This window comes from Ptiloglossa arizonensis, chromosome 6 (genome assembly GCF_051014685.1).
Source record: "Ptiloglossa arizonensis isolate GNS036 chromosome 6, iyPtiAriz1_principal, whole genome shotgun sequence".
Classification (NCBI taxonomy): Eukaryota; Metazoa; Arthropoda; class Insecta; order Hymenoptera; family Colletidae; genus Ptiloglossa; species Ptiloglossa arizonensis.
In genome coordinates, this window is record NC_135053.1 from 25,232,098 (window position 1) to 25,258,874 (window position 26,777).

A 26,777-nucleotide genomic window follows, 5' to 3' on the forward strand; every position below is an offset into this window, starting at 1 on the left:
CGGGCGTGAAAAACTAACGCGCGACCAAACCTTACTCGCGAATCTCGATGTCGACGATCGCTCGCGAAGAATTTCGCTCGGAGGTTTCTCGAGTTTCCGAAAACGCGCTCGTACGTCGTAAAGGCGAACAATCGCGCGGGAATAGGCGCAAATTAAAATCGTTACGGGTTCTTGCTCGTTGCTCGAGCTCTCTAGCGGCGTGCTCGTTAAAAACGAGTTCGACTCGTGTTACCGCATCGATGCGTGAAACGTATTCTTCGCTACGCGCACGAAATCACGGCGCGGTCCATCGACGGGGAACGGACGGCCGCGTTGAACGCACGCGCGGTTCTTTCGAGCCGCGAACGACCGTTGCAATATTTTTCGGCGCGAGATTAAACGTTAATGCGCGACAACGGGTAAAATATTTCCATTGTCCAGATTTAGCGCGATACCTCCCGGCATTCCTGAATCACGTAACACTCCGGGGTTTCCGCATTCCCAGAAGCTTCTAACGCGCGCGGCCACGGTTCCGGAAACGGGAAGCGCTCGAAGCGAGGGGACAAGCGAACTAACGGTTCCAACTTCTTCCATATTGTTACGGAATCATGGCCTACGCCGGGAGAATCTGTTATCGACGCCGATCTCCCCCAACGGTGAGAACAAACAAGGGGGAATAAATTGAATTTTATGGCAGGGGCCGGGAGGACTTCCAACGAACCCCGGGGAACACGTTTTTAGGGAAGAGTCTTTAATTCCGGAGGCATCGTTTTTTTTTTACCGTCCGTCCTTCTCCATTTTTTCGAAACGCGGGAAACGATCCCGGGATGCGACCGAACGTCGAATAATTTTCTTCGTTCGACTTTTCGGATCTTAACCGGGGATATCGTGGGACCACGGTTTCCCTCTTTTTCCTCGACCCGTAGCGCGAGTGCTCGCGTATTCGCGAACACGAATCGCGCGTCTCGCTTCCTTCGAAAGATAGTATTATTTACACCCTCCTGTCCTCGATAACGAACGATGAAACACACGGAGCCGTTAACAACGAATCGACCAAGTTTGGCGCGTAACCTGAACCGATTCTACGCAACTAAATTACCATCGAATTCGGAAAGGTCCGAGTATTCGAGAAACTTCAACGATAAAAGAGCGCGGTACGTTTCAAGCGTGAATTTTTCGGGTCCCTCGGGATCTCGAGCTCGCTCGCGTCAATGTACATCGGTCGGTTTTCCTAACGTAAGAGAGTCCTCGTTCCCCGATCGCCTTAACTCGCGTTCGACGCGTCCCTCGGTTTCGCAGCCGAGCGTAATTTTTTCACGGTGGACTATCGGCCCGCAAATGGAATGCAAACGTTCCGCGGCCACTCGAGACCGTAAACTAGATACTTTCGTGCGAAATCGGCTCGTTGTTCGCGGAACGCCATCGTAGCGTCAGCCGTGGCTATCTGCGCGGGATCGCTTACCCGCCGGGATTCGAATACCAAAGCGGACAAGTGGCGTGCGTCGGTCCCGGCGGCGATGTGGGTGCATTATATCGGCTCGCGTCGTTACACCGCGACTACATAAACATCGAAGTTTAGCGAGGGCAACCCGCACGGGGCCAACGCCGCGATGTAACCATTATACGTGTGCTCGTTCGCCCACGTGTTACCGCCCTCATCCTGCATCCGCGCCGTGCCTCGCGGACCTCCTCTCGGTGAGCGAGCTTCGCTTATCGCGGGATACCCCGCCGAAATTCAACGATAAACGTCCACTCTCGAGAAATTCGTATCTCGCGAAACGATAAACAGATTTCGTGCCACGTCTCGTCGCGGAGCGCTGAAACGCGATTTCGATACCAGACGCATCGTTCGAAAACCGTGAAGACGAAACGACACTGTCCTTCATCGACGTTTGGAACGCGCGTGTACAGCGGGAAGAATTTAATTAGCGACCTCGCGATGGTAATTGAATTCGTTGGGAAACTGGAGACGCGCTTTTGTTTTTCCGGCGTGACCAGCGAGGAGGACGAAAGAAAAGCGCGAAGAGACGAGTAAAATATTTCAGTGAGATGAGTGCGATTTCTTTCGGTAGCGAGAAGATACTAAAAAAAGACGTACGATGTATAAATTATTCTTTTTTTTCGCGCGCTTTACGGACCACGGACACGAAGCTTCGACACCACGCGGGAAAACTAAATGTAAATACGTCGATCGAACGGAAATTGAAAGAATGAATTTCTCTCGCTTCGTTGATGGAAGGAGTTTATCGGTGAGAAGTCACCGGCTATGGAAATCTCGATGGTTAATTCTTCCAGGGTACAGGGTCGTTGGAAAGCCAACGACGAGTAAAAACTGGCGGTGGCCACGTGACGCGTTGAGAAATTGCGCGGGTTGCGCGTAGCCGAAGCTCGTACGCGTACGGTTGTCAGTTATCGTCGGTGAATCTGAATTCCGTTCGGAAGCTATCTCTCCGGCTGTTCGGGTACACCGACGCTCGGTTTTAATATTCAGTCGACCGCGTCTTCAATTTGTAACGTCCCGTTTACACCGATCGGGCACCCGTTGCCAACCACGCAAACAAGTAGTATAAATCAGCCGATGTCTCCGCACCGGTTGCTCGCCGTGTGTCGATAATTTTCACCGTTCGACGGGAGAACATCCCACGGGGTATTGGGGCAGTTCCTGTTCTCGTCGAGCGTGGATATTCGGCCGGTCGAAAATCGATGGGAAAAGGGTAAGTCGTCGGTGCATAAAAGGCTCGTTAAGGGCGAGGGCAGCATCCCCCGGGGACGAACGAGGGATGGAAACGGACACGGAACCGGGTCCGCGCATAAATTAACCGCGGTTCACGTGCCGGCGGTTTTAATCGTCCACCTTATGGACACGCGTTGTTTATTAATGCGTTCGCTCGCACGAACAGGCGTACCCTGATTTATCGTCGTGTATTCATGGTTCGGTGCGCTAATGTGGAGTGATTTATTCCACGGAAACGGGATACGGGACAGACAGTCCAACGTCTTTCCTGGAGCTACGAAACAAGCCGCGCGAGTGTGATCCGCTAACGTGTTCCTAAATGTATCAATGTTTCAGCTCGCGGTGGCAGTTGCATGCACCGGCTACCGAAAAGATTTCCATCGACATCAGGAAGTCTCTATTTCTCGTACGTTCCGCACCCGAGCGCCCAGGCGTGTCAAACTCATTTTGTCCCGAAGGCCAATTTGCACTTTGCTACCGCGAGCCGGCCCACGGACGCCCGATCGCGTTACGAGCCCTCGAGCTACGTACAACCGCGCTTTTTTTTTTCTTACGGAAAGATAATCGTTTACACGGAAACGAACGGAACCATTTCCGCGCGTTCGTAAAAATACGCAAGCGCGTTCAAAATGAATACGTCGAACCGTGTCGTTTCTACGTATCGCAGCCTGCGTTATCCTCGTGTTTCGTCGATAGGAACGTCGGAAAACAACGAAGATTTCGACGGGAGGGAAAAAATACGCGATCTCGGTACCTCGCGAATGATCGAGCGAGCAACTTGTATCGAATTGTCGGAAACGTTTCGCCTACGGTCGGTTCGCAGCGACGCGAAAGAACGAGACCCTTCGATCGGATATTCGTTGAAATCCCTGCAGCGAATGCGTTCGTTAAACTCGTCGCTGGAGTCGGACGGGGAGGGAAAAAAAAAGTACGGCGAAACCGTCGGCGCTACAAAGCCGAGTCCCGGCATAGAAAGAACGCGAGGAGAATTGGGACGTCAGCGCGCACCGACCCTGCTTTTTTGCATACGCCGTCCGCTGACAGCAAAGCGTTCCGGCCGCGGAATTGAAATTGACCAAGAGTGCCATAGGGTGGGCCTTGATTAGCCTCTTTGTTTAACCGCTCGCTTTGTTTAATCGCGGCCCGTTGTATACGTCGCGGACACCCTTCGCGCCCTCGAATTTGCCTCTCGTTTCAGCGAATATTGAACCTTGGAAATACCGTCTAGAGACTTTTCTATTTTTACTCGAAATTTATTCCCAATCTCTGAACAACGTCACACGAAGTAACTTTGCGTTTAGAAAAATGGGAAAGCGTATCGTTTCGCGCGAAATCGACGAAGAACGAACAAACACGTTTCCGTTCGGAGAAATCTTAGGGGACGAACAAACGAACGGAACATCGAACGGGAAGAGGGAAAAACGAAATTTTCGATCGATAACTCGCTTGGAGATTTCTCCGAAGCGCGGACCGGGCGCGCGGACTCGCGTCGTCGATTCGTCGAAACCCGAAGACACGGTTCATCGATGCAAAACGATCTTCCCGACGATATCTCACCGGGGAACGTTCGATTAGCACAGGCGTGTCGCAACGAGCTAATGTAATCCCGGTAGATTTGTCTTCGCGTAACGCGACCGCTCGCGGTTCGAAAACTCGAGTCCATGGGAATCTATGGCGATCATAATGGAAACAATGAAACGCAACGGCGAGGAAGAGAGCAGGAGAGAGCGACAGAGGGAGAGACGAACGGTCTTGCGAGGCAGACAGTGAGCATTTTTCGCGGCCGGGAATAATACAGATCGTGAAAACATTTGTTACACGATCTCCCCAACCAATCAGCCAGACGTCCAGCCCGTTCTCCGCGATGCGTGTCTGCGCAATAGAATATAATTTAATACATTTATATAACTGACGGGTTATCACTCTCCCTGGCGTGTCTGACACCTTCTTACGTGGCCTCTATTCACGGGCTTGTGGCAAATTTGCGCCCGTCACTTGCGCTTTCGTGGCCGATTCGATTCACTATAGTTTACGAAAATGGCGGCCAACTGTCACGCCCTTTTGTTACAGACTGATCTTTCAACGGTGGGAAATCATCCGAGCGTAAGAACGGGCGTAACTTAACCATCGAAAGTGCGCGCAAGTTTTCGAGACGCTTTGTTCGTTTTTCTCCCGGGCGTTGAACACGCTTCGACAAATTCTCTCTCGTAGTTCCCTTATCGATGCAAGTGTTACCGGCTATTGTATTTATTTTCCCCCATAAATTCGATCGGACGTTTCCTATCGTTCCGAAAGAACGGAACAGAGGGGAACCTCGAGCGGCCAAAACATTTGTCGCGCACCCGAGCACGCGTCTAGGATACCTTCGGTCGGATCGAACACGGAGCTCGGATGGTAAAAGTTGGTCGACGGCGACGCGTAGCAGCGATTCGACGCCGCGGGTCAGGCGGCGTTTCGATACACCATCGGCGAGGGTGTTATCCAAGATCATTGTTTCGCGGAACTCGGTTAAAGCGGCTACCCTAACGTCTCCGGTTGCGAAGTACCGAAGAAACGCGTACGGTTCGCGGCCGTTGTACACCACTTTCGCCGATATTTTCTCGTCGGGCTCGTCTCGTTAGCCGTGCACGGCGATCGTTGCGTATCGCGGCGCGTTCACGGTGACGTCGGCGTCGCGGTAATTATCGAAAAATCCTCCTCCACCTCCTCCACCGTTGGAAGGATCGGCGTCGTTAATTAAATCGCCGCACGGACCGAGAAAAGCCGTCGGAAGCGAGCCAGCGGACCGGTTGCACAATACACCAGAAGCGCTCGCGATATCCATCAATGCTGCGTTGTTTAGGTGCACGATAATCCAACGGACCACCGAGTCGCGAGTCAAAGGAGAGAGTTTCTCGAGCGAGACGGAGCGAGCACCGCGCAGAGAAAGAGGAGACAGCATGGAAACGCGCATTAATCAATCTCCGCACGTGGAAACCCGTGGTTACCCGATGAAGTGCCTCGCGCTCGCGAGCGAGCGAGCGCGCAATCGCGCAGACTCCCGATAAACTTTGTAAATTGTTGCCGAGCGCGTTTCGACGCACGACACGTGAAACTTTGCGACTCGTTGGCCGAAATCCTTTTTTACTTCCGACTGTTCGATTCTCGCCGTGTCGGTCCTCGATACCGAGAGTTTTCCAATAGGAGGAGAGAACCCTTTGGTTTCGTTCACCTCGGACGAGAAAGCTTATCGCGAGCGTAGATGGCAGCCGTTTGGAAGATTCCACCGCGGAGGAACGAGTACGGGACAAATCGGTCGTTCGGTGGGAGTTTTCGTCCCACGCTCGGCAGGCTTGGGAACAACCCTACCGTTTCGCGCGAAACGTTATCGGTTTCGGATCCAACGAGATCGAAGCGCGCGGAGCGAAGGATTAAGGGAAACAGCTTCGGTAAATATTGTATTTCGCGAACTTTCGACCGTGCGGGTTTCAAAAGCTACTCGTTGCATCGAGGTAGACGGGAATCGGGAAATTTCAATGTCCGTTGCACGTGGAATGAAATTTCAAACGTTTCGAACGTCCCGGTGAAAAAAAAAGTTACCCGATTCTGGTCGTCCTTGATATTTATTTACTCGATTATCGGCTGTCGTTCCCCGGAAGGCTCGATTCGAGGGAAATACGGTTCGGTTCGGGTAACTCGCGGTGAATATTCGATCGTAGGAATGTCAGCTTCGCGATTCGGGATCTTCCCGGGCGACTCCGCGCGTTCCATCTGCCGAATATTCCGCACGGTCTGCGGCGTGTTCGGTGCAACAGGTCGAGACGCGGATAGAATTTCGGGGAAAGGCGAAAGCGAGTTCGAACTGGACTGCGACAGCGGACGCGCGTCCCCTACGAGAGAAAGGACACCGATGGGTTCGGGTGTACCTTCGAGTATCCGGTACCTTCGACGAGGTGTAAAAGGTGACCCGTGAAGCTCGAACGTCGCGTTCGAACGTCGCGAAGTCAAGTGCGGTTCGACTCGGATCGAGGCGGTCGTCGACCTTATCCGCGTAGAGAGCAACAGCTCCGTACGTCACGGTGATATTTGTATCTAAAATCGATCGGTTATCTCGGTTCCACGGCACCGTTCTTCCGTCGATGGAACAATGCTCGGCTTTCGAGAACGCAAGAAGGCGACGGGCGTTCGATCCCGGACGAGCGCCGCAATCGCAATCGCGCAACGACGACTCAATCCCGCAGCGGTGCATTCCAAGGATTTGTTTCCACTCAGATTACAACGGCAGATATCGGCGACAACCAGCCGATATTTCATGTTAGAAACGGCCACCAATGGGCGCCGTTAATTCCCTCGGGTACCGCGCGCTGCCACACGCGACGAGTACGCGCGCGAATCCGTCGCGCGTGCGCTCGCCGGAAAAATACACCCGCGACATCGTGCGGGACGCGTCACCGGCTACCCGGGAGATAAACGACTCGAGCCGTGAGCCGTTTCGAGAAAGTTTAAAGGGACCAAAGGTCGCATATTTCGTAATATTTATTTCTACGGATGTTTACGCCAGACCTCGTTAATAACCCAGTCGGACGCGGTGGAGCGAACGTAAAAAAGCGCAAAGACGTTGGGAAACGCGCGACTCGGACGAACGGGACGTTTTTCGGTCGCGAGAAAGCGACGTCACCGACGACGAACTTTGATCGTCGACTCGAACAATTTTTCAACGAGACGCGTCGTTCCGATCGCTCGCGCGTTCGAGAAGCTTGACCCGCGAAAAAGCGAATCGCGCCGCGAACATCGAGGCGATTGGAGCGAAGCAACGATTCGAGAATACTCTGCGAACTTTGCGTCCCGACGAAGTGTTCGATTTTGGAACGTGGAGAACGCGGTACTCGTGATCAGCGAGTAACCGAGTAACCGTGACCGAATTCGTTCCGTTGGTTCGCGGTTCCTATCGGGTCTGACGTCCGCAGCTCGTTGCGTGTCTTTCCGCGCGAGTTGCCCCGGCCAGAAATCCGAGACCGAGGCGAACAATTTCCCAAGGCGAATCAATACCGCGCGACGAAAAGAATCGCGATATCGCGCTCGTTGTTGCGCCTTTGAAAGCCAATGTATCAATCTCGAACCTGTCCGGTTTTAATTGCGACCGGGCAATATTGATTCGTTCCGGTTCGCGAAGGTGCTCGTAACTTCGGGTTCGCGAACCCACGGATCACCGATTCCGTAAAAAAGTACTCGGTACCCGCGAGCCCTAGGTATCGCCAACCGGACCGCGTGACCGTTAGATCGCGTTCACCGGTAATAACCGCGCGCTCGCAACGCGATCTCGTCGTGTTCGCATCGTCGACTCCTCGACACCTATAACACCTCGAGCATGGATGACGCGGACTCGACGTCGACGAGATACGTGCACAATTTTCGATACGAACCGTTTCGTCTCTAATTGCAACACATCTGGACAACCGAGTACTCTGCTACGGATCTACGAGCCGTGGTAGGAAAGACGCCGACAAATGGCGTCATGCCCCGTTGGAATGTCGGTGGTGTTATCGGTGGTGGTATCAAGAATCCGCGCCGTAGCTGGAACGTAGCGACTTTCGCGCGAGCAAAGAATCGGTGTCTGCGCGGGTCGCAGCGACGGGTCACGGTTGCGGCACCCTGTATATAGGACGGTGACGTCACCTACGAGCGGGTTACCTACGAGAGCAGAGTGTATAAAATGCATCCGGTGGGTGTGTCGCTCCCATACCCTTTGTGACTCCGACTGGCGCTAGGAGCGACGAGGCCGCTGTTACAAACGCCGCTGTTTAACCGCCGCGCGAACGACCGGCCACGAAAGGGAAGGTGATCGGTACCGGGCCGCGACCAGATCCCATTTTCTCGGCTCCAGGGGGGGGAATACCGCCTTTTCGATTTCAAGAAATTGGAAATTTCTTTCGTTTTTTCTCCTTTTTCTTTCTCGATACTCGCGATCGTCGTCGTACGTTCCTGGAAATATTTCGAGCAACGCTTCCCTCGAAGGTGTCGAATTTGGAGGACGCAGATTCGCCGGGAAGGTTTCACCGAGCGATAGAACTCAACGAGAGTGGAAAGTTACGACCGTTCGAGATCGGTACACGGGGAAGCGAGAAACGGCGCACTGCTAATCGAAAACGAAGGAGATGCTCCGAGCTCCGTAATTGCCCGCTTAATTCGCGTTACACGCCAAATCGCGTGCCGCTGCCAGCGAATAAAAGAACCGATCTTAAATTACGTTTTACGACGCGTTTTATCCTTCGATAGGAGAGACGCGTTTCTTTTTTCTTCTCTCTCTTTTAAATATAGAAAAGGAAACCTTTCGTTCCGTCGAATCGATCGAAACGTTGGCGAGTTTACACGATTCGACTTCCTCGATCGCGTTAAACGGTAATCGTCGTCGATATCGACAAAGTGTTTCCGCGCTTGTAAACGATCATTTCCCCCAACGAAATTCCCGAGTAACGCTTGTATTTTATTCGTTGTTCGGGATCTATTATCCGGCCAAGTATTTCAGCTTCTGCCGAAGATGTTTGATCGCATTAGTCTCGTTGCGGAGCGTTTTTGCATCGAACCGGGCGGTGCCGAGGCCGAGACCGATCGCATTAATCGAACGTCGGTAGGTGCGTACGCCGAAACAAATAGGGGAAAGTCCAATAACGTCGAACGCAGAACTGGTAATAATGGAAACGCGACAGATCATACGAGACACCTATTTACCGACCGATATCGTTCAACTCTCTCCGCCGAGACGAAAAATCGAGTTGCACGGTGCTCGAGCAGGCTGACAACCGCGCGTAGAAAACGCGACGCGGGAGGAGGGAGAAGCGGTTGGTTCGTAATGACTGTAATTCCAGCAACGCGTTTCACGGTATCAACGACATTGCCAATTATGCTGTTAAAATCGTTCCCGAAAAACCGGCTTTACGATTCCCGCGTACGAAAGTATATTTGATCGCTTTCGTTCGTTAAATGGACGTTAATAGGAAGAAAATTAACAACGGTACTGTAACGTTAACGAGCGTTTAACAAGCGACGGAAACGTTTCTAAAATCGATCGAGATAAAATCGTCACGCGATCGAACACCAATATTGGTGTAATTTACGATTCGGGAACGCTCGATCGCGTTATCCCGCGTTGAAATCACCGGGGCGCCGTTTACCAAACACCGAGTACGAGTATTATTTACAAGCGCGCGTTTTCGATCGTAAAACAACGATCGAACGAATCGTCGAACGTTGTTGGTCCTCTCCGTGGTCGTCTTTCAAATTCTTTCCAAAAACCTTTCGATTCGTTCGACTACCGATCGTGGATCGTTCGAATCGGCCGATCGTTGCTCGAGCGCGATGTTTTTTCTCGACTCGTTCCCTACACGCGCCCAATTTTCGATCGAATCGAAACGCAACGTTGCGCAACCGGTGTCCAGTAATTTCCCTCGAGTGAACGACACTTTGAAAGCCCATGGCGCAGATCTCGGTTGCGCAACCGCGATCGGTGCTTTCGAGTTTCCAGTTAATCGGTACAATTTGCGGGACGACGTAACGCAAGAAATCCGACGCGTTATTGTCTCATTGCGAACAAAGTGACCGAGGGAAGTGCCCGCGTGTATCTCGTTTGTCAGAATTCAAGTACCACCGCGACTTCCTTACGGGCAATCGTTACACCAGGGGCAATTAACCTGGACCGTGCACGCAACGTGAATTTAATTGCGCCGGGAATGCCTCGCGAGAGTATCGTTCGCCATTAGTTCCAGCCTACCTCGATCAATTTCTGAAAATTTTTCATCGTTAAACGCAACACGGTCAGATTCTACCTGTTCTTCTGCAACGCGCAATTACCGCTCGCTCGGAAGGCACTGCGAACAGAGCTACGAACTTTGATTCCTTCTCCGGTGATTTTCAGTCCTGTGAGCGTTCGAAAATCATTTTTTTTATACAACGTTCACGCCGTATTTTATCGCGGTTCTCGAAAATTTTCTAAAAAATGTAGAAAACGTCGAGCCCCTGTAGGGCGTATTGTTCCGAAGTTACATTCGCCGAAACTTGGATCGATGGAGAGACACTCGAAAACGATAGTTCCTCGATCGGTGGTTTTCGAGTATCGAAACGCTTTTGGGCAATAAAGTTGGAGGAATGTCCGTAACGCTGGCAAGATCGAGAAACTCCGTGACACGACGACCGCGGGCTCGCATTCGGGCCGAAGGTGGGCATTTCGAGCGCTTTCTACAAAGGTAAGCAGCTGCGCGTTACCCGTGTGTAAAAATGTTGGTAAGTTGGAAACAAGGTCAAATAGAGCACACGTTTGTAGCAACTATTTTCATTGTTTTTGCGTCCCCGATCGAGCGGCGAACTGGGTCCCACGTGTGTTACGGATATACCCCGTATATTATCGGTCCAATCATCGCGATTAACCGCTTCCCTAAATCATTCCCGCCTTCGTCGATATTCCAAACGAGAGAACCACTCCCGTGGTACCGGGTACACGCGAATCCGCGTTTCTCGGGAACATCTCGCATCATTCCGCTACAATGTTCGCCGTGGAGGCTAAGGAAACGCGTCCGCGCACCCCGTAAATCAGCCGCTCACGAAACACAGGTTAGCTCGCTCGATCGTTCGCCGGCGCGTTGTTGTGCAATGCTCCGTGGTGTCCCTCCGGTAACAAAGTCCACCGGGGAGTGATGAACGAGTACACCGGGCTCGAGGGAGTCGGATTTCCTCGGTAAGAGACGCGATTTTCCGCGAGCAAGATGCATACGCGCGCGGTCGCGTCGGCCCGTTGATCCGGGATAAAAGAAGGTGTACGCGCCGGGGGAGGCCGGGGGAGGCCGAGAGGCTCCCGGTGGAAGAAAAATCACGGGACAGGACCGGAGGAAGAAAGCAAAGGAGACGCGGAGGCGAAGAACAGAGGAGATAGACTTTCACCTCGGCTCGCGCTTGGCACGACGATCACGAGGGGATCGAGCGCGCATGCGCTCAAAGAAGGAAAGAAAGGATAGACGCCGCCCGTTTATCCCCCCGGACACACCGAGCGGAATCGCGACGGCCGAATGAAATCCCTCTTGCTTTCGAGCGCGGAAACGTCCCTTCCGGCGACTCGTTGCTGGAAACTCGAATCTCGATGTTCGTACCCGATCGACCACAGGAGCAACCACCTCTCGAGTGCTTCGGCTAGCTCTGTCTTTCTCTCTTCCTCTCTCTCTGTCTTTTTACTTTATCCCGCTGCGGAGCTCTCGTACCCCGCGGGTGCTTTTATTAACCCTGTGCCGACCATGTACGCCCGGCAAACGACGATACCGCAAATATTTGCCAGGCGATTTTACGTCGTTCGTAAACGCCGTGGAAGCGGGTCGCTGCCCTTTATAAACATTCGACGCCCGTGACAAGAATTGTCTCGGCCATCCGTGTCCTATTGAAACGAGCAAACGCGCGCCCGACCGCCTTCTTCGCCTCTGCTCGGCTCCCCCCGAGAACTCCGAGAGGGAAGAATCTGCGAGCCTCGGTATTTCTCCGCGATGAAATTGCTCGCGAGTTCCCCCTTCGATCGATACTACGCGGTAACGTTTTCGAGTCGTTTTCGTTTGGCGGTTCGAGCGCGAACTAATCGACGAAATTGATTCATCGAAATGTCTTACGATAAAGTTACCGTTGCGTATTTTTTTTCTCCCTCCCGATAGAGAAACGGAGTGGCATTTTTTAAACGGTTTCTTTTCCATCGAGGAAGAGACGGTTTTGCAACGATCCCGCTTCGGTTTTGTTCGTCGAACTCGCTGGATCGAGCAGACTTGGCCGCAAAACCCTATCAACTCGCGGCACTCGACGTCGAATTAAACCGCCGACATAATATCCGCGGACAGTTACGACAATAGCTGTGATTCGAGTTTCAGTTAGAATCGCGGAACGTGACCGTCGATGGTCGAAGAAGCCTCGCCGGCCGAGTCGAGGAGATCGTAACAACGACGGCTATTAATTGTCCCGTAATTGCCGCCGGTGATTCCCGAGATTGCAATTTAAAGGAAATCGCGGTTTCGTCTCGCAAGATGGATCGGTGTTTCGTCGAACCGGAGTCCGTGTACGAGCGCAATCACCGCGCAACGTTACTTTTGATCGAATCACGGCCCTCCGGGTCCGTTGATTGCCCCAACGTTTTCGAAACGCGAGTACCGAGCTCCGTTTCCGAACGTATCGTCGATCGGCAAATATATTACGACTTTGCGCGAGAAAAACGCGCGAACGATTTTGGTATTCGATCTCGATCCTCGATCGCGGTGCGAATGAAAAGAAAAGCACGGAGATTCGTCTCGATTTCTAAAATTGCGGTATCATCGAGCCCCCGAAGACGACGAGTTCCTAGTTCGAAAGGCCGGAGAAGGAATCTCGACCGCAAGAAATTCCAAAGGTCCGTCGACAATTTCACCGACTTCCTTTTACAATTTCTCCGTGCTTCCCCGTCTGTCCTTCTTCCGTGCTCTCGAACGGTTCCTTTCGGGACCGTTCCACTCGTTTGTACAGTCGTTACGAACAACCACGAGCGTTTAACGCTCCTCCGTTCGATCGTGCTTCTGCCTTTCTTCGTAGACCGGGTGTTTTGCGATTTACACGCGGTTCGTTCCGCTTGGAACGTCGAGTAAAATCCATAACGAAATCTCTAGGCAGGCTACTTAGTACCATTCGACCGGTATTTACCACGCTCTTATCGGAGATCGATTTCGTGTTAATTTCGAGAAAATGATGAAAAATTGTACTTCTTTGATCGTCGTACGCTTACGAGCGGTCCGCGGACTTTGAAAACATACGTCGAAGAGAGTCCAGAAAACAATGCGATAATTTGTCGTTCGCATCGGGTTAAATCACTGTATCACCGAATACGCGAGATACGACAAATAGTAGATTGTTCGATGAGTTTCATCATCTGAGAAAACTTATCGAACAACCCGGTACCATGTTCCAGGCTTGAACGCTCCTCCGCGAGTAACTCCACCGTTCGAGGTAACCATCTTTTTCCTAATCCTCGAAACGTTACTCGGTTTCCTCCTCGATCGCACCGTGGTCACCGACTCTGAACAGGGAGACGACGCTTTTCGAACCGTACCGTTCGTAGGTCAAAGTTGCCGTGCGATTCTCGAGTACCGAGACACCGTCCCGTTCGAGTTGGCGATAGACCTGCCAAACGAATCGCTCCGAACGCGAACTGTCGCGTAAAGATTTGAAAGTAACATTCCTACTTGTGCATTCCTAGGGCTGCGCGGTTCCCGGGGTCGAACTCGTCGAGTGCTTCTCGAATACCAATCGACTGCCTCCGACCCGAGGGAGCGAGACCTACCGAAGAGATCGTTCCCATAGCGAACACCGTCGTGTAACACTCGAACGTAACATTTCCACTTTTGTCTTCTCGGTGCAGTTTCTGGATCGTATTCGTCGAGTCGTTGTTCGTTATCGAGCTACTCGAGCGATCCCTCGATTACCGAACTACCTTCGACTCGATGTACGCGAAACTCACCGAGGCGTTTCGTTCCAAAAGCGAACCATCGTCCAACGCTCGAGAGTAACGTTCTCGCGCGTCTATTCTTGGGAGGTTGGAGTTCCCGGATCAAAGTTATCGCGTGGTTCTCGATTACCAAAACCGTCTCGAACACCGGGACGACCGAACCTCTCTCGCGGACGTACGAAAACCTTCGGTCGAGAGTCCCCATCTATCACACCGGAATAATTAAGCGAGACCACCACCCAAGCGGATCTCGTCTTCGACTCGAGAACCGCTGGTATCGGCGCGTACACCCAACAGAGTGGAGATTATTAATCAACATCCTCGGAGTCGCGGGGACCCGGGACAGCGGGACAGCGGGACAGCGGGACAAGCGGAACCGTGATAAATCGTGGCGCGGCGACGCTGGCTGGCGTCCATGGCAGCGTCGAAAGCGAGAATGAAAACGTCATTGGGTCTTTAAAGCGCGAGGCGCCCGCGTCCCGGCGACGTTCGCGATCGTTCGTCGCGAGAATTAGGCGGCACGGTGGCGCTAATCGCCGCGACTAATTATTTTCGCGTTTCGTATTTCAACCGGTCGCGTTAACCGTATCGTTCGTTGGAATTCGTCGCGATAACCCGACGAGGATAATTGGAATAGTTCCGAGTGGTACGCGACCGTTCCCGTGCGAGCTCGCGAACCTAGCGTGGAAGTATGCGCGACTCGTTCGGTAGCACCTCCGGGAACGTCTACGGTAATTAAGCTCGGCACCGATAACTCGACGAACGGTGGGACGAAATTGAGACGCGGAAAGTGATCGATCGCGCGGCTGACTCTGCTCGCCAAGGGAGGAGAAGAGAATAGAAACCTCGGTGGGTTCGAGAACCCGCGCGGATCGTTCTCTTTCGTTCCCTCGAGAAGATACCTCGGAGAAAGGATACCGAAACGGCGAGCTTGAAATTTTTCGAAATTTTACAATTTTAAAAATGACAATCCTCGCAATTTCCGTTACACTCCGTTCTCGATCTTCGCTGCTTTCGATTATCGCCGTGTACGAACTCGCGGCGATCGCGACGAAATAATCGACTGTAAAGTACCGTACGCGGAAACATTACGAACGGGCCGAAAAGGTCAATTTCTCGAATATGCAATATTTCTTTCGTCCCCGACGTTTAAATAATTCCGTGGAATTCACGGTGCATCGGGATTCTTAAGGAAATTGGAAAACATTATAAATTCCCTTCTCTCGCGCGAAAGCGATTCGTAGACATCCACCGGCTCGTTCCGCGACGATTGGTACCTGTGTAATTAACTCGAAATTTACAGCAGCCATTAGCAACGCATACGCGATCGATTTCGTTACTTTTAGGCTCGCTTTCACACGAACGCATCCAAGAAGCGCGCGGATGGCCGACCAATGGCCGCGCGTACGCTGCTCCCCGAGCGTGCTCTCCTCCGCGAGTAGAAAGGCGGAATTATCTCGCGCGTCAGCATCCCGATAACACAATTCCCCGCTCGCTATCAACGGAACAGGGGAACGATAAGCGGCCTGCTGCGTCCGATACGACGAGAAGTTCGCACGCCACCCACGCGAATTAACCGTTCGGCCGCCAAAGAGGGGCACAGAGAGAAAGAGAGAGAGACTACACCTGAACACTGCCAGGAATAGTATCCAAAGTAGTACGTTTGCCTCGACTATTATCCGCTCGTTTGCATTTCTTCGACTCGGCACCGAGTCACCTTAGCTACGGATTACGACGTAACTCTGTTGCAAAAGTTCCGATTATAATATCTGGTTCGTTACGATACACGGGGATCTCGAGTATCCGGTAATAAGCGAACGACGAACACCGTCGTGTGCTTTTCTCTATTCTCGACTCGTAACTGACCGAAGAAACCCGAAGTAGTAACGGTCGAACCGTTGAAATACGGTGTAACTTATCAAGTTATAAATAATTAATAGTTTGACAATAGATGGATACCGGTAAGTAACGTGACTGTGACGCAACTCTCTGCAACGATTCGCGATTCTACGCGAACATTTCTCGAGCCAACCCCGAAGAAGGCTCGTTGCTCGTCAAATGCTCTCGCAGCTGAAATCGCAACAGTACGATCCCAAGGAAACTCGAAAATTTGTAAGCTCGATTTCTAAATCGTTCGAAAGATGCCCTCTTGAGAAGCAAAAGGAAATCTCCGCGTCTCAAATCGTTCGTATCGATTCCCCTTTTTGAGAAATACCGCTCCTTCTCGTTACACCGTCCATCCACCGCAAGAAACGCTTCACCGCCCTAAAACCCCCAAAAAAAGGAGGCCCCTCGATAGAAAGAGAGAGCGCGCTTAAAAATTGCAACGAACGCTGTACTCTATCCGCGAATCGGTCCGCGATTCCTCGAGGATGGTTCGCGTCGGGGTACCCCCCGGGGCCCGTTTCTCGAGTATCCGGAAGCACGGTGGTAACGGAACCTTTGATAAACGCAAACGCGGGCGGCCGGAATCCGATCCGCGGGTGCTCGCGGCTTCGAGCGGATAGCACACAGAGCCGGCGCGTACATCGACCGTAGATTAGAGTGATAAAGACTGTAAAAGCTCGGTGAGCGCATTGTGCGTGTCGCGGCGGCGGACAGCACAGTAAGCGCGTTCTGTCACCCGCGCGCGTTTAGGAGCGGGAACGCGCGGTGCCTTTTGCAACGATACCCCGAGGAGTAGCAGCCACCGGCGCACGCTGGCCGGCACTCGCGTGGGTGGAAACGCGCTCCTTCTTCTCTTTGCCGGCCGTCCCCGTAACAGGCTAACTTCATGCAAATCAGAGGAACACGATGGAAAGGACTTGTAACTCGCTATCGTCCGGTTTCGCCCGGCGTGCTCCTGGCTCCGCGTACGGTACAACGAGCAGGCTTTTCTCGTTTGCACGGAACCGCGCGGGAACCTACCAACGCCAAGGAACGCTGAGATACGAGGCCCGATCGAGCCACCAGCGCTACGTTTACGCCCCTCGTGATTTTTTTCTCTTAATTTCGTCCGGCTATCGCCAACTCTATCTGGCTCTCTTTTACGTTATCGAATACCACGGCGAAGATTTGCGACCGTCGCGGGAGGCTACTTTCGAATGTTATCCGCTCCTTACTTGGCCGTTGTACCTAGTTTTGTACAGACGTTGGGAAATCGCCGCGCGACCAAAACAGGTAAGTTCCTCCTCCTCGAAACCGCTTAGAGAGACGAGGTACGTTTGCATACGTGCGCGCGCGGTACAACTGGACGTCAAACTATCCGTGTCCTGTATATTTCCGGGGACATCGATGCACGGAGAGCAAGAAAAATCGTTTCTCGACCTTTCGTGGTTTTCGCGACGAGGAAACTACGACGTTGCTACTCGGAGCGACGAACGATTGGACATTCGTTCGCGCGGGCAGAGACGACGTTTCGTCGTTTTAACAGTGACGATCGATCGATCGATCGATCGATCGATTTGCCAACGTCGAACCGTTCGACGAGTACTCGCGTTCCGTACTTTCTGCAAACAGAACCGTACGCTCGGCCAATTAGAAAGACACGCGAACACGCGCGTCGCGTCGAGATGTTTGCGTTCGAGTATTCGACTTTCCAGCGCAGTTCCCGAAATACTTTCTATCGGGTGCAAAGGAGTCGCGTGGCCATCGACGTCGAGGAATCGGAGACGATCCCCCGCGACATCGTTTACCTCTTTTTGCTCGGCTACCGACGCCAGGTCGATCGTCGAGGACGTCGTCAAACGTTTCCGCGTCGACGACAGCGATGGGACCGAGCTGGCGTCGACGAGCTTCGAGCAACTCGATACCAAAGTATACCGAACGACGTACCTCGTACGACGTACCGTGATCGATACGCGATAGGAAGCATCGAGAAGCAAAGGAATCTCCGTTAGGGTAATTCCCGGTGTCGAGCGACGAAATTGGAACGCACTCGATTCGCTCCGAAGCGCATGGCTTCGCGCGTATCGTTCGATAAAGAAGCCGGTAAATCACGAATTAAAGATGGACGCCTCCGAAACCATTGGCGACACCGAGAGAAGTGAATCGTTGGAAGAAATGGCTGGAAAGTAGGCGATAGAAGAGCATTCAGCGTCGAAACGCCTACCAGCGAAATATAACGTTACACGCGTCGGAATAGTATTTCTTTTTTTTTTTTTTTTTCAAAGATCGAAGATACACGTAACGTAAATGGGTTAATATCGAACGAGTATCGATCGATTAATTATACGATATTCCGTTGGAAACCCACGCGTTCGATACCGCACGGTGCCGGATGATAATTTACGGGCCGGTGTCGACGTCGATGATTCGGTATCGTTCCCATCGGTGTGCACGTCGTAAGGTTATCCGCTTCCAGGCTATAGGGAGCATTAACGTCGCGAGCGGCGATCAAGCCGGTACCTGTCGACGTTACACGACACACTTCTATCGCGCGCGGAACGCAAACACACGCTTCCGTGCGCAAACACCGCGAGCGGAATACACCCCGGCTTCTTGACCGGCGAACGCGTCGGAACTTTCGTTTTCATTTTTACGACGAGGGATGACGAAACCGTCACCGTGGAAACCCACGGAATTCGACGATTCGTCGACGTTCCGCTCGCGAGTCTTTCGCCGCTCGAGATCGAGGGCTGTTGCGGCACCCAAAGGTTTACGGCTGGTATTAACGCGGGTACCGAGCATGTGCTCCATACGCGTGCAATTCACCTCGAGACAATAACTATAATCTGGATTCTTGGAAGTCTGCCGAACATCTGCCAGCTCGGTAAAACACCTTTCCCAATTTTACTATTTTTAGTAATTTTGACTTCCAAGAACCACCGGTTCCCAACTGACATTCCCACTCCACGTTTCCTTTTCCTCCGACACGACTACTCACATCTCAGATTCCAATTAACCGATAATACGTCGAACCGAACACCTAAAATAGAAAATTGACACGCGGAGCAAAGTTCGGCGTCGAGTCTTCTAAGGACAGTCAACTCGCCAACTTACGCCAACGCTACGCGACACATACACCAACGGGAATAGCAATCGACAAGACTTATCTTGAAATTCCAACGATCTCGATACCCGTGAAAATTTGTCGAGAAACGCTCGAAATCGACGCTTCTCGTCGCCCAACGCGCAACAAGGGCGAAGCTTCGTTCGTCGTTCATTTCCTCCGTCGAACGAAACCTTCGCGATACAACGACGCGACGTCTTAAACGTCGAAACGACCAATTCGTTCCTTCGGTACGGAACACTTTTCGATCGTTGGCAATTTCACGAATTTTCGAACGATCTTCTCGAGACGAGACTTTCGACGCGCGTACGAAGACGCGACAAAGGAATCGATTTTCGACGAGGCTGCAAGGTACTCGACGGTCGACGCGGTGCTCTCGAGAACGTCCAACTCGGAGCTAGACAGGACGACAAATATTGATCCTCGAGGCACTTCGGCTCCGAGACTTCTTCGAGTTTTCTCCGTGGAAAAATTCCTCGCGAGACGGAATCCCGAGAATCTTCTACTCGGTTTCGCGCGTGGCTCCTCGATGACCACGGAGGATCGAGCGCGTAAACGCGCGAGCTTCGATCGATTACAGCCTAGACGCTAAAGAATCGTTCGAACGATAACTTACGCACTATACTTTACGTACGATACTTAACGAGAAATCGACGAGAAGACCCCGTGAATCGACAACGCGATTAATTTTACTCGTACGCGTCAATTTTTTATTCGCGTTCCCTTGGCTCGAGACTGCGCCTTTCCTTCTTAACCCGTACGAGTCGATGCGCAAAAAATCGCGTTGTTATCGTTGTTACCTCGATAAAAATACCTCCCGGCGAGCTTGGCGTCGGTCGATTTTACAGCAGTTTACGTCCACCGTGACCGAAATTACGCACGAGCCGGTAAGTCGGTAAGCGTTCCAGGTGCGTTCGCGTTTACCTGCGCGAAGCTGGTGATTCGATTCGCGGCAGTTAGTCGCGTCGCTCGAAAGGTGGACGGGTAATCGTCCGGTGTGCGCTGGAACCGCGCTACGTAGTTAAAGTGGGAATAAATATCGAGCAACGAGGAGCGGATCGGCGCGCATCGTTGACAAAAAGGGCTGCGCGAGCGCGTGGTTCCCTCTTAACGATTGTCCCTTTTCTTGCGGCACGTTTAACGACCCCGATCCCGTCGTCTGGCTACTTACATCGCCGGGCCAAGTTCCTTACCTCGTGGCTCGTCTCGTCAACGAATACGATCCGTTCGTTCGGTGGTCCGACGATGTAGGAACGATGGACGTTCTTGGTGTTGTTCCATGCGGGAGATTGAGCGATTACGACTAAATACCGATTAAATACCGATCCGTAGTTTCGCGCGGCCAGTAACATCGCCGCGTTAAGCGTCGACTCGATCTCGCGCAAACGCCGGATAAATCGTTCCGAGGTACTCGACGCGGATAACATCGAATCGCCCCGATTTCGGATTCTCGAGAGCAGTCGCTTGTTCGCGAATAGTAAGCGGAATCGTTGTATCGAAATATCGGTTTCGGGTCGTGAAAATATCGGAAGAAGAGCAACGATAATTCCTCGAGCGATTAGGATAATTCAGGGCACCGTGGCAACCAACGTACACGTCGAGCTCGGCAGGGGGATGTCCGAGACCTCTTCCGATGTTTCCAGGGCGCGAAATTAAAGATGGCGAAGAATCGTTCGGAAAAGTGGCGGTTTCTCCTCGGAAGTCCCGAGACGGAGGTGACCTTTGATCGCGAGGGCAGATACGATCGCGAGCCGAAAGAGCGGCAACTATCGCGGGATGTTTTACACCTGGAAACGGACCTGTTCGCACCGGGGGGGTATCCTCCCGTGGTTGCGGGGCCCCGATTGAGCCGTCCAGGTGGACGTCCCGACACACCGGGACGTCTGAACGGTCTTTAATGAAGAAAGACATCCAGTGTCGTGGTGGCTGACGGACTACAAGCGTTGCTAACGCGCCGGTGATCCTCCTCCTTCCTCCGCCGTGTCTTCCTCTTTCTCCTCCGTCCGTCCTCTTCGTCTTCCCTTTCATCCCGGCTCGTCCTCGGACTTTCCAGAGACCCCTGGCTCGAGCCCTGCTCGCTCGCGGCTTCTCTTTGCCAAAGAAACCGGCAAAGTGCGATCGACCGGTCGCCAGGTGCTTTCTACCGGTCACGGCGCGGCCACCGAGACGAGAAAAAGAGAAGACCGGAGGAGCGTCGCCGACGTCGACGCCGACGACGCTACGGGCGAAAAGATACCGCGTGTCTTGTTACGCGCGCGAACGAAATCGTCGTTGGCGAAAATCTGCTTTCGCTCGGAGTTCGATCGAGTTTTTCGATCGTCGCGAGTGGGTCTTTATCGACGCTCCGCGTCGGAGCTTCCCTCGAGCGGAACAGCCCGGAAGGACGCGCTCGCAACCGATCGAGAACTCTCGAATTTTCCTACGATCTCGACGAGTTCTTCGAAAATATTTTACACCGATCTTGAACGCGACGCGGCGCTGGATTCTAGACTCGGAGTCGACGATGACTCCGATTCGCAATTTGTAGGCCACCGAATGAAAATTACGACGCTCCGGGTGTCGATAGTCCCGTTGGTGTTAACCGGGCCCACCGTGCCGATTCCTTCATCCTCGTCCGTAGTAGACGGACGAGATCTCCTATCCAGGAATCGGCGTTCTCCCGATACCGAGAGCTCCCGCTCGAGCGAAGAGCCTCTGGGTCGAAACGCGCGGTAACCCTTTGTCGCGGAGATAAATACACCGTCCCAGTTTCCTTGCGGGTAACGCGCGCCGCGTCGTCCCCGGGGGACTTCAATCATAACGGCGGAACCGGCTCCATAAATTTGTCGGAAAAGATAGTGGCGCACGGTTTACACGTAGCACGATCGTCGTGGCCCCGTCGGGACAAGACACGGGCGTGCAGCCGGCGGACGAGCACGAGGGCCAACGACGTGGAAAATGTCATCCTCGTGGCGGAAGAGGAGTCGCGACCGTGGGATGTGGGTCGCCGGGGCTCGGCCCGGGTGCGATCGTCCCCGACGATGGAAAAGAACCGCGCGCGGACACGAGCCGACGAGGCCCCTCGTCGTCACGACCGTAATCACCGTCCATTACCTAATGCCCGTGCACGGCCCACTCTGTCATTTACAGACGCGTCTACTCGACTCTCCTAGCGTCTCCTAGCGTCTCCTAGCGTCTTCTAGCGTCTTCTAGCGTCTTCTAGCGTCTTCTAGCGTCTTCTAGCGTCTACCAGCGTCTACTAGCGTCTACTCGCGCGCGGCGATCGATCGAGTCGCGGCTCCCAACGAAACCTACCCACCACGAGAAACCGTAAGGCGAGTTTAATGCCTCGGTGGACGTTGGACGCGGCCCGAGACATCCTCAATGGAGACGTCGTTCACGCCCCTTCACCGCCGATCCGCGACGTTCGCAATTAGTTCGTTGCACCGCGGACCAACCGTGCACACCGTGGAGGAACGTTAGGCATTCCAGTAGATTAACGACAATACACCTCTTCGGTGGTAACAACGATGTAAAGTATATTTAACCAACTCCCGCTCTACGATCGTCTCCGCTTTCCGACCACGACCCTTCCACGCGCGACGAAGATCTTTCTTCGACCGCCTCGTTCGTCTCCTCCAGCCTAAACACTCCCGATGATCTATGCAATCTCTCGAGACCGATACAAACTATAAACGTCCGCTCGATGCCGTTCCCTCTGTCCTAAACACTTTTCGTTCGCACCCAATCGCACCGATATTTATCTCGCATCTACAAGACCCGTGGTCGAGCTCGAGATCGGTACGCGTTGTCGATGCTAAAGCACTTTCGCGAGAGACTCCTCCTCGACGTTTTTCGATGCTTTTTCTTGGAATAGAACGAGTTGGACCGATGCAGACCTTGAGAAGTCAAAACACGAGGGAGGAAGTAGTTACCGACTTGGATATTTTTCGGTCGGTGTCTCGACGTGACCGTTACGGTCTAGTCGGTCGTTCATCGCCATGCCTCACCGCATCACTGTATTATCTTCTACTATTTAAATAAACGTTCCATTTATTTTTCTCTTGTATTCAACAATTCAATTATTCCACATTTTTCATACATACTTTCCCAAAATTTCATCGAACGTTCCTCCGCGCGAGAATATTCGCGAAGCGACGACACCTGGGTCGTTTCAGACCCGGTTCACCGTTGGTTTACGTTCGCGTGGAGCTCGAGAGGCGATCGTTCCATTCACGAATCTCCAACGAGCAACGTTTCGTCGCTCGTCGAACGAGAAAACACGTTATTTGCGTACAATTTCCAAAGCCCGCTCGGCAACGGTACTTGGGAAAAAAAATTGTACAAGAGCGATTCTCGAGCGAGCCACCGTACCGCGCGGCTTAAGAAGCGATCGACGACTTCCGTCCACCGATCCGTTGGCTCGGATTACGTACTCCAGGGAGTCGAGAAGAAAAACCCTGGAATCGCGATTCGTATCGTCTCGAACGCGGTGTACGCCTTCGTAGGACCGAACGAGAATCACTCGACACCGTCCACGTTCCCTTACACGCGGTAGTGCGTTCTCCTTAACCCGGGAATCGTCTTTCCGGTTCTCGGTTATGCTCCAGGGAGACGCTCGGATCGGAGGTTTTAGTCGACCTTCGTGAAACCAACGAGCGAGGAAAAATTCCTCGACACGGTACCCCCGTGCCCTTGCCGTTGGTACCGCATTCCCCTCGGCTCGGAAACGATCTTTCCAACTCCCGAGAGTACGCAGTCTGTTGCCTCGCGATTCGAACGACCACGAATCCTCGCGCGGGGATAGCTCGAGAGTGCCGGGACAGCTTTCTTCCGTCGAAACTCAACACGAATACAAACACGGCCTATCTGATCCGAAACTCCGAGTGTTTGGCTGAAACACCGAATAGATATGAAAGTAAAATAAATATGTATCGTAAATCGTGGGACTGATAAACAGTGCGGGATCCTAAGAAAGAGGACTGGTCGTTGAGACGGTGGAGTTTTCGAACAGATGGGAAGCAGACCCACTGTCCGACGACCACGTGAGAGAGTCTACGTTTCCTCCATCCCTTAAGACACGTGACACGAATCATCGAAGCTACAAATTCAGGGGTATAAAAAAGGCCATCGCCTTGGACGAGGGTTGATCGTTTCGTAGCGTGTCGTTCGAGGAAAACGGTGTGTCTCTGGTCGGGTAAGCGTTATAGATTGACGTTAAATTTGGTCACGATAACTTCACGAGTACAGTCTGACAAATAATAATAATCGTAATTCGTTCGCGATCCGTTCTTCGTGAAACGAGCTCGCCGTTAGCTCTGCGCCCCGAATTGAGACACACTGCGATTGCGATTCGTTCTTTACGAGTAAACACGGGAGACCCACGGGCGAAAGAAAAGAAGCGTCTGACGCAACGGTCGCGCAGCCTTTCGATCCGACAATTACGTTCGAGAGGAACGGTTGCGTCTAGCTTTGGTGCGCGTGCATTCGTGATCGATCGTCATGATTCATCTACGGTTCGGGGAACGAATATGGGTTACATACATCCGTACGATCGTGCCGTGGAAATAGAATCACGCAACGCTTGTCCTAAATCCCGAGCATGTCGTTCTTCACTGCGAACCGCACGAAAGCCACGGTGCCTGGTGGGTAAAGGCAATGAGCGCCGTGCTCGGCCATTAATCGACCGTATCCTTTAATCCTTCAAACGTGTACAACCCGTAACTGCTCGTGGCAGCGGGAACGCCGCTTCGAACCTTCCCTTTGTTCCTCCTCGACTTCCGAGAAGCCTCTCGTGTGCTCGTACCGCGTTCGATTTAAATATCTTGTCAATTTAATTACGCGAACGCCTCCGTCGCGCGCGCTCTTTCCGAACGAGAGAATAACGATCGACGAGTGCTGGCTCCGAAACGCCTGTTCCGTCTCCTTTAGAACGAATCGCATCGTACGCGCGCGCACTCTGCTCCTTTATCTCGCACGTGTGCGCGCGCGTTACTTTAAAAAAAACAAACAAACAAACAAAAGTGAAACGAACGACCGAAAAGACGACACGTAGGCCAAGGTAGTCGGTCTAACAAAGAACGCGAATCCACACGCGTGAGATACATCGTTCGGTCTTCTTTCCCTCGAATTCAAAGAGAAAACGCGCCCAAAAAGATCGAATTGCGATCGATTGCAACGGAGAAAGACTGCTGCAATTTTCGTCGAAGTTTTGTCCATTTTGCGCCATTTTTCCACGTAACAACGCGTTTGATACTTTAATCGCGTACTCTCGCGGTTAACCCTTCAACCTACGATTTAGAATCGAAAATTTCGGGCCGAAATCGTATACAAGCTCGCGCAGACTTTGAGACATTCGCACGAATTGTTCCGTAAGATGATCGGGCCAATCGTAAATCGGATACGCGCAACATTGAGCTCATTTTCCCAAACACATCGACTCAACGGCATCAAAATTGAGACCATTCAACTTTTTGTATTACTGGCATCTACCACAATTATTACATCCCTTACCAAATATTCTACAAATATTCATAACTTTAGAAGGGCGTCGCCGCTAATATTCTTATTTAGCTTGATCATCTACTACGAGCTATGCCCGTAATATTTACGTTTGGCTCGATCATCTACTACGGGCCATGCCCGTAATATTTACGTTCGACCCGATCATCTACTACGGGCCATGCCCGTAGTTGTAGGTTAAGGAGTTAATACCTTAAACGCGTAACGAATTACGGGAAACTAAACACGGTATCGATCGCGCGAAACGGAAAATCGAATCGCGTCCAAGCGGAAGTGTCGCTTTCGATCAGTTTTTGCACGCGGATATGTTAATTTTGTTGCGCAAAGGATCTATCCTCGACAGTTTTCCTTGAACCGTTCGACCCTGGTGAATCTGCATAACAAATCGAGTACGCGACAAGGATACAGTGGACATTCTATTCGAAGAAAAAGAAAAAACGGTCTAGACGCAAAATATGGAACGATCCGACGCAACCGTTCTTGTTCATTATTTAAATCCCATGGTTCACCGTCAATGATCGATCACGCGTCGCGATCCGAGCGTCGGGACCTATCCTTGCAGCGTCATCGTCGTTGTCGTCGACGTCGTCGTCGTCGTCCCTGTTCCAGGAATCTTTACAAGCCCGAGCAACTCGCGACGAAGAGTATTCAAAGGGACGTTCGAGGTTCGAAATAAGTAATAACGAGGACGACGTATCAACGACGACCCCATATGTCCTTTGTACCGCTTTCACGGGGTAAGTAAAACGCTTCTCGACTCTTCCCATTGATGTCTTCGTGACACTGTAAACAGAGTCGAGATAGTGGCCTCGAATGAGCTTCGCTCGTTCCCGCGAGTACCAACAGGGGTCAACGTTCCGACCGATAGGATCCGCGTTTCGTCGAAAACAGATCTTTTCGATTCTCAACGGTGGACAAAGGTAAAAACAACCTTACCGTAGGTTCTTGTATTTGTACACGATACGGTGCACCGAGGCGTCGATTGGTAAAATTACACGGAAAATCGAAAGCAACGCGGTGGCGTTCACCGATTCACGGACGACGTTGTTGCATCTTCGTGTTATTTAATTACGAATATTGATCCGCGAACGTAACGATTG

General features: G+C 52.3%; 1 protein-coding gene across 7 annotated transcripts in view; it reads right to left on the reverse strand.

Annotated features, from left to right (window-relative positions):
• LOC143148316 (uncharacterized) overlaps positions 1–26,777 on the reverse strand; it is a 360,338-nt gene that overhangs the window by 281,844 nt on the left and 51,717 nt on the right. The gene's annotated exons all lie outside the window — the stretch shown is intronic.